At 38.2% G+C, this 15817-nt stretch overlaps 1 long non-coding RNA gene across 1 annotated transcript in view; it reads left to right on the plus strand.

Moving 5' to 3' along the window:
- The window catches only part of LOC107182427, a 21841-nt gene extending 7680 nt beyond the window's left edge, over positions 1 to 14161 (plus strand). Inside the window, exon 3 of the long non-coding RNA XR_001513146.1 lies at positions 14149 to 14161. This is a non-coding gene — a long non-coding RNA (uncharacterized LOC107182427). The remainder of the gene's footprint in view (positions 1 to 14148) is intronic.
- Positions 14162 to 15817: the final 1656 nt, after the last annotated feature.

The raw sequence follows: 15817 nt of genomic DNA on the forward strand, positions 1-15817 counted from the left end.
TCCTGGTCGTCAGAGCACTCTCACATGGGAGGAGCTCTGCTCAGCCACAAGCCAGGCTGATGGCTGCCAGTACAGCGTTGGTGGTGGGAGCCTCTCCTGCCTCCTCAGCAGTGCTATGGATATCCAACTGCAATTTAGGCTGCTCCCCACTGGCAAGTGGACATCCCCCGAGGACTCCCGGGCTGCAAGAGGGAAGTCTGACTGCCATCTTAGGCCCAATCTCCTGGGGAGCAGGCCTAAGCCCGCAGGTGGTCACCCCCCGAGGGGTCCTAGACTGCAAGAGGGCACAGTACATTAATAATGTAAAATATATGATAAATAAAAATTTAGATGATTTCTAATAATTTTGTAAATAATATATATATATTATTTGAGTATATATATATACATAATTATTCGAGTAAATATAAAACTGCTTAGTTATACTGTATCTCCTAATCCTGCCTCCCTGGTTTCCTTTTATTCTAGCATATGAGAAACTAGTTTACATCTTTTTCTTTATTCTCACCCACATAGTAATTAATCTTTAAGAATCCCTGGTCAATGGGAGGATGTGGAGGAGACATTAGTTGCACTTAGATTTTTTCTGTCAGAAGACCAGCAAGACTGAAGGACTTGTGATTTCTTCATTGGTTCATTTATTTATTCATTCAAAATTTGTTCTTAAGTGTCAGTTCTATAAAAGGCACTGATATACCCTCATTAAAGGAAAAGACATGGTTCCTATCCTCAAGAAGCTTAAACTGTAAGACGATTTTAAACAAATGACCACAAAATTTATAGTTATGAGTGGTATTAAGTACTATTAAGGAATAATTCAAATACTGATGGTTGGGAGTAGGAAAAGATGTTCTAAGCCAAAAGTATTGATGTACATGCTTTCTAAAGTTAAAAAAAATACATATTTCTATTCCTTCATGCATTTGGGTAGCAATGTTAAAGAAGTTCTTTGCCTACTTGCATTATTGTAATGACTTCCTAACTGTCCCCATACTTCTACCTCAGCATCTTTTTTAAAAATTGAATTTATTGGTGTGACGGTTTACAAAACCACACAGGTTTCAAGTGTACAACCCAACAAAACATTATCTGCACACTGCATTGTGCGCCCATCACCCCAAGTGAAGTATCTTTCCATTCCCATTTCCTAACCCCTTTGCCGCCTCCACTTATCCTCCAATCCCCTTCCCCTCTGGCTATCACCACACTATTGTCTGCGTCTATGTGTAATACATGTGGATAGAAAAACTGTGGTACATTTGCACAATCCTAACTAATAATAGACAAACATAGTAATTGACTGTATCTTTGCTACGCCTCCAATTGGCTAATCAGCACAATATGCTAATTAACTGCCAACAAAATGGCAGCTAATTTGCATACTGCAGGCAGGGCAGGAAAGCACCATTCCACCTGCCCCATGGCCATCTGGGCCTGCTATTTGTGACCCGGGGTAGTGGGGTGGGACAGCACCATCCTGCCTGTCCTTCCGCCATCCGGGCCTGCTATCTGCGACCCAGGGCAGTGGGCGTCCATGTGTGACCCAACCCGGGGTGGCCGAGTGGGGCAGCAGTAATCAGCTGGCCCACCCAGGCGTCCCATGTGTGAGCTGACCCGGGGCGGCACCCCAACCCCCGGATCGGCCTTGCCATGTGCGCGACCTAGGGAGGCAGGGCAGGCACCGAGGGATTGGGCCTGCCATCTGCCACCCGGGGAGCGGGCCTAAGTCAGCAGGTGGTTATCCCCCAAGGAGTCTCAGACTGTGAGAGGGCACAAGTGGGGCTGAGGGACACTGCCCCCACTCCCTCTCCCCTGCCAGTGCACAAATTTTTGTGCACCGGGCCTCTAATAGAATAAAATAAAATAGGAAATCTTACCTTTTGCAACAGCATGGATGGACCTGGAGATTATTATGTTAAGTGAAATAAGCCCATCAGAGAAAGACAGATACTATAAGATCTCACTTAGATGTGAAATACAATGAATAAAATAAATTGATGAACAAAAATAGAATCAAAGACATGGTTACATGGAACAGACTGCTGTCAGAGGGTAAGGGGTTTGGGGGATGAAAATGGTGAAGGGATTGCCCCAACCTCTTTTTAATATAGCACCATGAGTGGTCCATTAGAAATAGAAGTCAGATTATGTCACTCCTCTAGTCAAAACACTGACTTAAAGATATCTAGACTCCCATTTGACCCAGTGATCCCACTTCTAGGAATATATCCCAAGAAATCAGAAACACCAGTCAGAAAGGACATATGTACCCCTATATTCATAGCAGCACAATTTACCATAGCTAAGATTTGGAAACAACCTAAGTGTCCATCAGAAGATGAATGAATTAAAAATTGGTGGTACATCTACACAATGAAATACTATGCTGCTATAAAAAAAAAGGAACTCTTATCATTTGCAATAGCATGGATGGACCTGGAGAGCATTATGCTAAGCAAAATAAGCCAGTCAGAGAAAGATAAATATCACGTGATCTCACTCATTTGTGGAATATAATGAACAACATAAACTCATGAACAAAAATAGATCCAGAGACATAGAAGCATTGAACAGATCATCCAATCTCAGAGGGAAGGCAATGGGGGGAGGGAGCTGTAAGAGATCAACCAAAGAACTTGTATGCATGCATAAAAGCATAACCAATGGACACAGACACTAGGGAAGTGAGGGCACGAGCTGTGGTGGTAATGGTGGTGGGGGGGAATGGCCAGGAAGAGGCAATGGGGTTAAAAGGAGACATATGTAATACTTCAAACAATAAAGAATTTTTTTTAAAAAAAGTAATTAAATAAAAGGATACTTAGATACTAATAGCAATGGTTGCTTGGAGGAAGGGAAATGGGATTCCTGGTGCTCAGGGGTCAGAGAAAGGGCTTGCATTTACACTATACACTTCTATATACTTTTGCACCTTTGAAATTGAAAATATCCATGCACTACCAACTTGATTAAATACATGATTTTAATTAAAATGATATTTTACAAAAATATCTCCAATGCTTTCCATCATAGAGTAAAAGTCTGACTTATGAAGGTCTTTAAGGTCTACGTTAGAGTAAGTGTATAATTTTTCATTTAAATGAGAGCACTTTTGAGAGTGAAAAGTGATAATATTAATAATTACCATTGGACAACCAGCATAATGCAGAGGTGCCCAGGGCCAACATATACCAAGGCCTGTATATCGCCTAACTCTCTTGCCTGATTTGTAAGACTCCCTGTACTACAGCCACATTCACCCGCGCTGATGAAGACAGAGGCAGTGAGCACATGGTAAAATCAGAGGTGATAAGATGCAAGGAGTGGATTTCATAAAAGAGATGGCAAGTGAGGACAGTAATGGAACGATTTCTGATGTTCTACTTGCGTAAAAAATCCACTAGATTGTGGGCTGGCTCATCTGGAATAAGTTAGATCTTTCTTAACCTGTAACTCTGGCTTCACTCGGATTTCTGGAAGACTTTCTTAGGGGACTAGTTGACTTGAATAGTCATGAGCTGATCTAAGAAGTGATAGTCATCTGAAACGAAATAACATTCAAAGGAATTTGGAAACATTTTACTAAAGTTTTTATAACCACATCAAATAATGTGTCATTTTCTATGTATTTATATATATGTATATTTTTATTGTTGATATATTACAGGCATCCCTCTTCCCCTATTGTTTTTCTTCCCTTTACCCCTCTCTTCCAAGCCTCAACCTCCCCAAGGTTTTCACCACACTCTATGTGTTTTTTAAAGTAACATTTGAGCAATACATTTAGCATTCCTGAGAATCTACTAGTTACAGGATATGAGCAGGGCATAGAGGAATGAACAAACGTTCTTTTGTTCATCTCTGATTCTATAATATTTGTATGTTAAAATATGTTAAAGAGAGATAATACTCTCTAAATAGTCATCTTCTGTAAAGGTTATTATAAGAAAATAAGGGTGTGATGACGTGCTTTTCTGGTAAAGAGATACTTCTTGATATTTTTATTATGCTGAGCCTATTATTTATCTGACCTATTTAAATGAGGGGTTGAGAGTGAATAAAAAAAATCTGCCCTAATTTTGAAAGATATTTGGAAGCGGCTTTAATCACTTAAATTGATTTGTAATTTACATACAATATGCTATAACCATAAGTGTACTGTTTGATGAGCTTTCATTAGCATGTCCACCCTTGAAACCACTACAGCAATAAGGTACAGACATTCCACCCATTGGATTGCAGTCAAGCCTATCCTTCACACATTGCCTTTAGGCAACCACTTATTTGCTGTCAGAATAGATTAATTTTGCATTTTATAAACTTATGTGTAAATGCAATTGTACAGTATATACTCTTTTGTGTCTGGCATCTTTCATTTAAAATAATGCCTTTGAGATTTATATGTTATGTACATCAGTAGATCTTTTATTGCTGAGTGACATTCCATTGTGTGGATATGCCATAATTTGTTTATCTATTCACATCTGAGTAGTTTCCCTTGGGAGTTATGAGCAAAGTTGTACGAACCTTTATATTCAAATCTTTACGTGGCCATAGGTGTTTGTTTCTCTCGGGTAAATACCTAAAAGTGAAAATGCTGAGTCTTATGATAGGTGTATGTTGACTTTATTAGGAAAAACCAAGCAGTTTTTCAAAGTGTGTAAAAGGAATACAAGAGAGTTCCAATTGCTGCACATCTTTGTTAACATTCTAATGGGTATGTGGTGATATCTCACTGTGGTTTTAATCAGCATTCCCCTGAGAAGTAATGATATGGAGCATCTTTTCAGATATCCATTCATTTACTGTGAAGTGTCCAAATTTTTTGTCCACTTTTTATTGTACTGTGTGTTCTCTTTTTATTGAGTTATAGTTCTTTGCATATTTTTTATGGTTCATACGTTTTGTGTTCTCTCTAAAAAAGAAAATAACAAAGATTGTTTTACCCATGTTTTCCTCTATAAGTTTTATAATTTTAGTTTTTATTATAATTGCTATCTTTGGTATGAAATAAAAACAAGTTTTATTTTTTTATACAAACATCCAATTACTTTAGCATCATTACTGGAAAACTTACTGTGTCCCTCATTTAATTACATTGGACACTTTACCAAAATCAATTGATCATATATATGTTGGCCATTTTCTGGTATCCCTATTCTGTACTATTTACTTACTTATCTATGTTTTCACTGCACTGTACTGACTGATTACCCTAGCTAGTAAACTTGAAAACATGTAGAGTAAGTTCTCCAATTTTGTTTTCCTTTTTCAAAATTTCCTTGGCTATTCTAAGTTGTTTTCATTTCCATATAAATGTTAGAATTACCTTGCATTTTTTTGCCAAATAAAAAAAGATTGCTGAACTTTTTATTTGAGTTGCATTAAATATATAGTTCAATTTATAAAACTGACATTTTAACTAAATTGAGTCTTCAGTCTATAAACATTTATTAGTTGATCTTCATTTATTTATTCTTTAGCCTTAGAAATGGGTTGTAATTTTGAGTATTTTTGTTAAATTTATTCTTAAATATGTGTAATATTTTTGTTAAATGTATTCCTAAATATGTGATTTTTGGGATGTTAATTAAGCAGAATTGTGTTTTTTATTTCATCTTCAAACTTTTGTTGCTGTTATATGTAAATACTATTGGTTTTTGTATACACACCTCCTGGATAGATATTTTAACAAATGCATTTATTAGTTTTGGTGGGTGTTTTTTACATATATATTTCTTAGGATTTTATAAATACCCTCTCAACTCTTTGATCAAAACCACTCATCTTTTCTAATCTGTATTTATTTTATTTATTTTCTTAACTGATTAAAATAGCTAGGTTTGCAGTAATATATCGAATAGAAGTAGAGTGAACATATTCGAGTTATTTTCAATTTTAGGGGAAAACACATTCAGTTTTTTTTTTTAATATATTTTTATTGATTTTTTACAGAGAGGAAGGGAGAGAGATAGAGAGTTAGAAACATCGATGAGAGAGAAACATCGATCAGCTGCCTCCTGCACATCTCCAACTGGGGATGTGCCCACACCCAAGGTACATGCCCTTGACCGGAATCGAACCTGGGACCTTTCTGTCCGCAGGCCGACACTCTATCCACTGAGCCAAACCGGTCTCGGCCACATTCAGTTTTTTTTTTTTCCAGAGTATGGTTTTAATTGAGGGCTTTTTACGTATACCCTGGATCACATAAGAAAGTTCCTTTCTATTTCTAGTTTGCTAAGAGTTTGTACAAAAAAAGGTATTGCCATGTTATATACTGAGAATTTGATTTGCTAATATTTTATTGAGGATTTTTGTGTTTCTGTATATGAGGAATACTGGTTGGCACCTTTATTTTCTTGTAATGTCTTTGTCTAGTGTGCTCTCAGAGTAATACTGATCTCATAAAATAGGTTTGGAAATATTTCTTCCTCCTTAATTGTATGGAAGATTTTGTGTAGAATTAGTAGTTTTTGTCTTAAATGTATAATAGACTATAGCTATCTGGGCCTGAAGTTTTCTTTGTAGAAAGACTTTTAGTTACAAATTCAATTTCATTTATTTAAATTTTCTGTTTCCTTTTATATTAGCTTTGGTAATTTATGTTATTTAAAGATATTTGTATATTTCATTTGAGTTATCACAATCCTATATAATAAAAGCCCAGTGACCATAACGGTGTAACAACCAGAATGACCACTCGACCAGTCACTATGAGGTGCATTGACCACCTCTCGGTCCCTTTCCCCGGCCTGCAAGCTCCGATCACAGCATGGCAAACGGGGAACCATGGGAAACTGGGTGGGTGGCAGCAGGATGGGACTGGGGACTGGCAAGTGGACAGAAGATGGCCCTGATCACAGGCTAGGCCTAGGGACCCTACCCATGCATGATTTTGTGCACTGGGCCTCTAGTTACATAAAATGTTCATGCCCCCTTATCCTCTGAATGTTGTAGGATCTGTGGTAGTATCTACTTTTTCTTAATATTAGTACTTTCTCTTTTCTATCTCTTTAAAAACATCAATCTATTAGTTTTCTACTTCTACTATAGCAAATTGCCACAAACAGTGTTTTAAACAATATAAGTTTATTTCTTTATTAGAGGCCCGATGCATGAAATTCGTGCAAGAGTAGGCCTTCCTTTGCCCAGCTGCTGGCACCAGCTTCCCTCTGGCACCTGGGACCAGGCTTCCCTCCAGCAGCTGCCAGGCACCCGGTATCTGGGCTTCTCTCACAGCCCCAGCTTCATCCGGAGGCTCATCCGGTCTAATTAGCATATTACACTTTTATTATTATAGATTAGAGGCCCAGTGCACAAATTCATGCACAGGTAGGTCCCTTGGTGGCCTGCAGGCATTGGACCAAAACCCACAGTCCAACGCCACCTGCAGCTCCTACCTGCTGCTCACACTCATCCTGGATATCGAGTGCCTGCAACGGGCTTGCGCCCAATCATTCCCAATCAGGAGAGGCTCGCGCCACCTCACCAGCCATGAGCCCTGCATCTGGCGACCACCTGAGGGGCGTGGCCTGCAGGATCGGACTGAAACCAGCTCTCTGACATTGCCCGAGGGGTTCCAGATTGAGAGAGGGCACTGTCCAGGCCGAGGGACCCCACCATTGCATGACAGGGCCAGAGAGGGACTGCAGGAGGGCTCCAGGGTGTGTCCAGCTCATCTTGCTCAGTCCCGATCAGCTGGACCCCAGCAGCAAGCTAACCTACTGGTTGCAGTGTCTGCCCTGGTGGTCAGTGCACATAATAGTGACTGGTCAACCGATTTACTGTCTGCCCCATGGTGGTAGTGCATGTCATAGCGAGTGGTTGAGTGGCCTAGCATATCATTAGCATATTACGCTTGGTTGAACAGTCGACTCGTCACCAGATGACTGGACACTTAGCATATTAGGCTTTTATTATATAGGATAGTTTATTATAAGTCTGACACCAATCTCACAAGACTCAAGTCAAAGTGTCAGCAGAGCCACATTTATTTCAGGACACTCTAGTGGAGGATCCCTTTTCTCATTCATTTGGATTGTTGGCAAAACTGAATTCCTTGTAGGACTGAGATTCCCATTTCTCTGTTGGTTATAATGGACAGTCATTTCCAGCTTCTAAAAATCATTCACATTCTTTAGCTTATAGGTTCCTTTCTCAATCTTCAAGCCAGCAATTATGGGTCAGGTCCCTCTTACACTTCAAATCTCCCTTCCTTCTTCTTCTGTCTCACCTCCTAACCTAACTGGAAAAGATTCTTCACTTTTAGGGACCCAGTGTAATGAGACTGTTCAAGATAATCTCCCCTTTCCAAGTTTCATACTATTATTCACATGTGCCATCTAAAGTCACATATAGGGTGGGTCAAAGTAGGTTTACAGTTGTGAATACATGAAACAGTTTAATCTTGTATTATTATTTATAAATGATTGTATTATTTTTCATGTGAACATGTAAACCTACCTTTGCCCATTCTGTTTTTATAGGTTCTAGGGATCAATGAATAAAATCTTTGGCGGTCCCCTCCAGAAGCTTTCATATTGATTTGAGTTTTTCCTTTTTTTCTTAATATTTTTAAAGCTATAAATTTTCTCCTAACTACCACATTAGCCATATATCACAAAAATTTAATTACTTTTATTGATTATTATTATTTTATTCTAAATAATTTTAATTTTTATGGCTTCTTTTCCTATTTTTTAAGTGTGTTTAATTTTTAGATATTTGGATCTTTTCTACATGTATTGTTTTTGCTGATTTCTAGTTTAGTTCCCTTCTGGTCAGGGAACTTAATATAATTTTAAATGTATGTCCTAACATATGGCTTACTTTGGTGAAAATTTCAAATATTTATTAAAAGAATATGTATTCTACAGTAGTATTCTATAATTACCATTTAGATTAGTAGTCTCCTTCTGATCTTATCGTTTCTTTCTGTTTTTTTTTGTTTGCTTTATCAGTTACTGAGAGTCAGATAAAGTCTTCATTCATGATAGTAGATTTTTCTATTTCTCCTCTTAGTTTTTTTGGAGTTTGCTCCATGTATTTTGAATCTTTATTAGGTGTATATGCATTTATAGTATAGTTGTTATAGGTTATTGCTCTATTGTCTTTTTCATTATGAAGTATCCTCTTTTTTCCTATAGAAGTATTTTATTTTTATTAACTTCTCCTTTCTTTTGTGTTAATCAGATGTTTTCAAATTTTTATTTTAATGTATTTATTGTCTTACTAGTTATATCTCTCTGAATTTTACCCTATGATTGCTTAGGAATTATAATATTCACTTTCAACATAATATTGTTGATTTTTCAACACTATATTTAACTTTTTAGCTATTGTCATACACTGCATTTCCATTTACATACAGTATGAACTCATTAATAAGTTGTATGTGTTTTTTTGCTTTAAACAATCATTTTTCTTTTAAAATGATTTAGAGAAAGGCATACGTTTATATAACTTAAACATCTTACTTTTCATTATTTGTAATATAATTTTTCTGGTACTTTATTTATCTGAACCCCAACTGGACCCCAGCAGAAAGCTAACCTACTGGTCAGAGTGTCTGCCTCCTGGTGGTCAGTGAACATCATAGCAACTGGTCAAAGGGTCAAACACTTAGCATATTAGGCTTTTATTATATAGGATTTAGGGTTCACCCTTTCTATAGTTTCTTCTAAGAATTTCTTCTAAATAAAGCTTCTGTGGCATATCCTTAGGATTTCACTTTTGACACTCCAAATCCCTGAGGCTTCAGCTTTCTAATGCTGTGTTTCATGCAACTGGAAAATGTATTCAGCTTAAAAAGCAGCACAATTATATATCTTGACCCATGCTTCTTTTATCTTTCAAAAGTTGATTCTTTTCTGACCTCTTCCTGCTTTGTTACCAGGCCCCACAGAATTTGCCCTCACCATGCACAGTTTATCTTCTGTCACCAGACACTATGGACTTTTTGGTTTCATTCCTCTACAGTTATTTTGCTCTAAAGACTTTTTTTTTCATTCCAAGTGCTTTTCCAGCCCTGATTTCAAAAAATTTGCTGACCAGTCTGCATATTTCAACCACCATTTTCCTCTGCTCTAGTCAGGGATTGGGAAATAAACAATATGTATGCTCTATAATTATGTGTGTGTATGTGTTTTTTTCAAGAATAAATTCTCTCAAGCTTTTGTCTATAATTGGATACATCCCAGTATCTTTAAACACATAGCTATGGCCAATGTGGCTCAGTTGGTTGGAGTTTGGTCCCATACACCGAAAGGTTGGATTCCCAGTCAGAGCACATACTTAGGTTTTGGGCTTGATCCCAGGTCAGGGTGTGTACAGGAGGCACCCAATAAATGTTTCTCTCTCTCACTCTCCCTCATCCTTCCTCTTTCTCTAAAATCAATTAAAAACAACAACATATTCTTGGGTAAGAATTTTTTAAAAATTGACATGACTATAAGTGCCTTTTGTAGGCATATTTGTGAATTCTCTGTTTGATTTGTCACAAGGGTTCTTTAAAAATGTAGGGAATAAACTATACAAAGAGGGATTTTTTAAACTTTTTCAAGTATGTCAATTTTAAACATGCCCCCTTGTCATTATACTCTGTTATTAAATAGTTAATATGCTCACATATCACTCATTTTAAGAATTGGAAGCCTTAAATTTCATAAAAAGTTCTGCGAATTAACAGCATTGTGAGATCTTTGCCATTGTACTTTTGGGTGCTGCTGCGGGTTGTATTGTGTTTCCCTCCCTGCCCGCCCCCCCAAATAAGATAAATTGAAGTCTTAATTCCCAGTACCTCACCTTATGACCTCATTGGAAATAGAGTCATTGCAGATGGAATTGGTAAAGTTAAAATGAAGTCATCCTAGTGTAAGATGGGCTCTTAATCTGGTATAACCAGTGTCCTTATAAATATAGTGATGTGAAGACAGAGATTAGAGCTATGTAGCTGCAAATCAAGGAACATCGGGGATGGCTGGCAAACCACCAGCAGTTAGAAGGAGGCAAAAAAGGATTCGTTCCTTTGTAGGTTTCAGGAGGAGCAAGCCTTGCTAACACCATGATTTTGAACTTCTAGCCTAGCCTCCAGCACTGTGAGACAATACATTTCTGTTGGTTTAAGCCACCCAGTTTATGGTACTTTTTTTACAACAACTCTCAACCCTAGGAAAATAATAAAGGTGCTATTGCTAGGTATGCATTTTGCAGATTTTAGTAAACAGAGACACTTTTCCAAGGAAAAGTCTTAAGAATGAAATCCCGGTGAGGATGATATATGCCATAATGCATTGCATAGATGTTTGGTTGTTCTTGCTGCTCTTGAGGCATTATTTTAATGCAATGGTTATATGCTTATATTTACTTATCATATTTATTATGCAACTCAAGGGGAATGCTCATTAAGTCATTGAAGATAAGACTGAGTGAGGCTCCTTATGCTAAACTCTTTGTCCAGAGCCACATACTAAGCCCTTGTAAGAGCTTTAAAAAGGAGAAGCATGTCATTTTTCACTCTCAATTTGTCCTCTAAACTCCATCTGAGTCATTGAACATCAAATATCTGATATGTTACACTGATTTTTAACAACTAAAATATTTAACATCGAAAATGGAAAGAGTTTGAATTCAAACAAACTAGGAATTATATCTTTAAAAATTATTGTGTGTATTTTTAATTTTATCACCATGCTATTTTCTGTAAGATTGTCAAGGAAGATCTCTTAGGGAAAGGTAACATATTCCAGAGTGATGAGAGACAGGAAGTCAGAGGATATCTCAGAGCCAAAGGAAACAGCATATAAAATAGCAGTGTGGCAAGAGCACGCATAAAAGAGTAAGCTATCAGCATGACTGGAGCAGAATAGCAATGAGAACAGTGGTAGGAAAGGACAGGGGTCAGACCCTGTGGGTAGAGATTTGCTAACTTTTTCTTTAAAAAAACTGTATAGTAAACATTTTAGGCTTTGCAGGCCATACTGTCTATGTAGCAACAACTCAACTCTGCACTGTAGTTGAATGAAAGCAAACATGGGCAATATGTAAATGAATAAACATGGCTGTGTTTCAATAAAAGTTTAGTTATTGACACAGAAATTTAAATTGTATATAATGTTCATGTGACAACCATTTAAAAATTTGAAAACCATTCTTAGCTCATGAGCTGTAGAAAAAACAAAACAGAAAAACCAATATTTGCCATCCTGTCCTGTGGGGTGTTGTAGGACATGGTGAGGATTTAGGATAAAATTCTCTGCATGAGAAGAAATCATCAGGAGTGTTTTGAACTGAAAAGTGACAAGATACAGTATTTATTTTTAAAGGATTACAGTGTATGTTGTGTGGTGGAGAATAGGCTGTTGAGTACAGACACAAGGCAGTAAGCAGAATAGTTAGGTTAGTTCTGTAAAGATGATGAGGCCAAGACTAAGATGTTAGCCCTGGAGGTGGTCAAAACAGGGCAGCCTTAAGACATAATTCAAAAGTACCTCAGAGGGAAGGCAGGGTGGGGAGAGATTAATCTGGGAATTTATATGCACATATGCATTGCCCATGGACAGAGACAATAGTGTGGCAAAGGCCTGGGAGGGGCAGGTGCAGGGAAGAGGGGATCAGTAAAGATAAAAATTTTTAAAAACTAGATCTGAAAGATTTTGCTCATGAATAGGGAAGGTGCCCCCAACACAGGAAATATGAAGAAGAGGAGAACTAAGATGTCAAGGTCAGAACATCCAAAGCGGTATTCCAGAAAACAGTTTGGGAGCTATCTGATCGGAAACAATACTTATGAGCAATATTCTGAACAACTCCCTGAAGTTACATTTCTAAGGCACTTTTCTATAAACACAATAATTCCTTCCCTGTACATCTCTCTGATGGGATAGGGCATTTATTATTAACCACTCTAAAAATGAAGCTCCTGGGCACAAGGGATTACAGAAATTTTTCAGAAGCATGCAGTAGGTGCCTATTGTCCTCTGGTTTCATGTTCTCAGACACCATGACCACAACCTTTTTTACCACATTAGTCTGCCTCTGCCTCACTCAGATAGATGTAGATGTTCAAAAAGGCAATGGCATTGAGTTATCAATGTCCCAAGTCAGGTATTGGCAGAATTACTCAAGCTCTTGTGCTTGGCCACTCAGAGAAAAAAACAATAGAAAAATAATTTTCTCTTTTTACTTCCAGATCAACTTTTCAGGGTGGCATCATCATGTAGAAAGAAACAAAAATGCAATTATATAAGTTGACAGAGTTTTTGTGGGGAACAAGTGTAATTCAAATCATTAGTTTAAAAGAACATAGAACCCATTGTTTAAAAATTGAACTATTTCCCCTCATAACGCATATACTCAATATATGTTGTTCTTCTAGGTAATTTTGAGTCTAACAAAAAAATGTTTCTGGTTACTTGTAAACACTTAATTCAGACAATCTCTGTATATTTTAGGCATAAAAGCTAACATTTAAATTATGAGCCCTTAAACTCCCAATTTTATATAATTAAGATAATGGAGTTCATTTTTCTTTGAGTGAGCAGACATTTTCTTTTCTTCTTCATATATAGTATTCCACTTTTAAGCGATTTAGGTTCTCTTAGGGTTTTGATAATTATTTTTTATTTTGTATACTATCACTTCTGAGTGACTATGGTACCTGGTTCTAATACAGTTTGCTGCTTTCCAATACTAAGATTGCTGGGTTCTTGTGCTCTAATACCTATTCTGAGACAGAGAGTTGGTTAGCAGAGATTAGTAAGAAGCAATTGAAAAATAACTTAAAATTTTTCTCAACTCAAGAATGTCCATGGCAAAAATCCCATGATTTCAACTTGCTTCACTGTCATCCTATTCATGTTTATAAAAGAAGTTGTTGTTTGTAATTACCCTACAGCTCTACTTTCTTATATAACTTTAATCAAGCCATTGAGTTCCTTGATATGTACCCAAAAGAGTTGAAAACTTATGACCACACAAAAACCTGCACACCGATGTTTATAGCAGCTTGATTCATAATTGCCAAAGCAACCAAGATGTCCCTTAGTAGGTGAATGGATAAATTGTGGTATATCCAGCAATGTGAAAGAAGCCAATCTGAAAAGGCTGCATACTGTATGATTCCAACTATATAACATTCTGGGAAAGACAAAACTAGAGAGATGGTAAAAATATTAGTTCTTTCTAGAGGTTGGAGGGTAAGCAATGATTAGGCAGAGCACAGAAGGTTCTAGGACAGTGAAACTACTCTGTATGATGCTATAATGGTGGCTACATATCATTGAATATTTGTCCAAACCCATAGAATCCACAAACATCAAGAATGAATTCGAGTATGAACTACTAGAGGCCCCTCAGGGGATGGAGCAGTGTGCCAAGTGGCAGGTGGTGAGGAAGGAACCTGAATCAGGGCTGGAAGCCGCTTGCGCTTATCCAGGCCACTGCCCCTGCTGCCACAGTCAGGGGAGGCTCCGGACCCTGTGGCATCTGTGCTCACCATCTGTGAGCCCGGCTTCTGGCTGAGTGGCACTCCCCCTATAAGAGTGCACTGACCACCAGGGGGAAGCTCCTATGTTGAGCATCTGCCCCCTGGTCATCAGTGTGCATCATAGAGACCCGTCATTCTGATGTTCCGCCCGTAACGGCCACTTAAGCTTTTATTATATAGGCTAGAGGCCCGGTGCATGAATATGTGTACCAGTGGAGTCCCTCGGTCTGGCCTGTGTGATTGGGCCAAAACCAGCTCTCTGACATTCCCCAAGAGGTCCTGGATTGCAAGAGGGTGCACGCCAGGCTGAGAGACCCCACCAGTGCAAGATCAGGGCCAGGGAGGGATGCAGGAGGTTGGCCAGCCGAGGAGGGACTGTGGGAGGGATCCAGGGCATGTCTGGCCTGTCTCACTCAGTCCTGGTTGGCCAGACCCCAGCAGCAAGGTACCCTACTGATCGGAGTTTCTGCCCCTTGGTGGTCAGTGCACATCATAGCGACTGGTCGACCAGTTGACTGTCCCCTGGTGGTCAGTGCACGTCATAATGAACAGTTAAGTGGCCTTAGCATATCATTAACATATTACGCTTTGATTGGTTGAATGGCTGACCAGTCGATAGGACACTTACCATATTAGGCTTTTATTATGTAAGATGGACACTATGCAATGATGATGTATCAATGTAGGTTCATTAATTATAACATACATACCACTCTGGTGGGGGGTGGTGATAGTGGGGCAGGGAGGCTATGCATGTTTGTGTGGGTGGACAGGAAATATAGGAAAAATTACTCTTCCTTCTTTTCAATTTTGCTGTGAACTAAAACTGCTCTAAAAAATTTGAGTCTTTAAAAGTGTAAGATTATTGGAGATAATGGATAACTAAACTTACTGTTCTGTCCCTCCCATATTGGTTCTGCTTTTGATGCAGACAGTTTTTGCATGAGTGCTGAAATATAATGAGTTGGCCCAGAAATGTTTTATCTCTCTGGTTTGCCCAAGTCATATTCATAACTAAGTAGGTAGAGAAAATGGAAATACCTGTTGAGCATTCAGACATCCAAAATTATGGAGGTAATCCTTTGTTAATTAAAAGCCTGGTCAATTCATGTCCTACCTTCTTGCCTCAATACTTTTCTTGGCAGAGCATTATCTACACTAATAAAAGAGAAAAATGGTAATTGGCGTACGACGCTACCCTTTTAATTGGCTAATCAGGGCTATATTCACATTAACTGCCAACTCAGATGGCAGTTAACTGACAACAAAGATGGAGGTTAATTTGCATATATAGGCACAATGCAGGGAGGCGAAAGGGAAAGCAGGAAG

The sequence above is a fragment of the Myotis davidii genome, unplaced genomic scaffold (genome assembly GCF_000327345.1).
Source record: "Myotis davidii unplaced genomic scaffold, ASM32734v1 scaffold1016, whole genome shotgun sequence".
NCBI lineage: Eukaryota > Metazoa > Chordata > Mammalia > Chiroptera > Vespertilionidae > Myotis > Myotis davidii.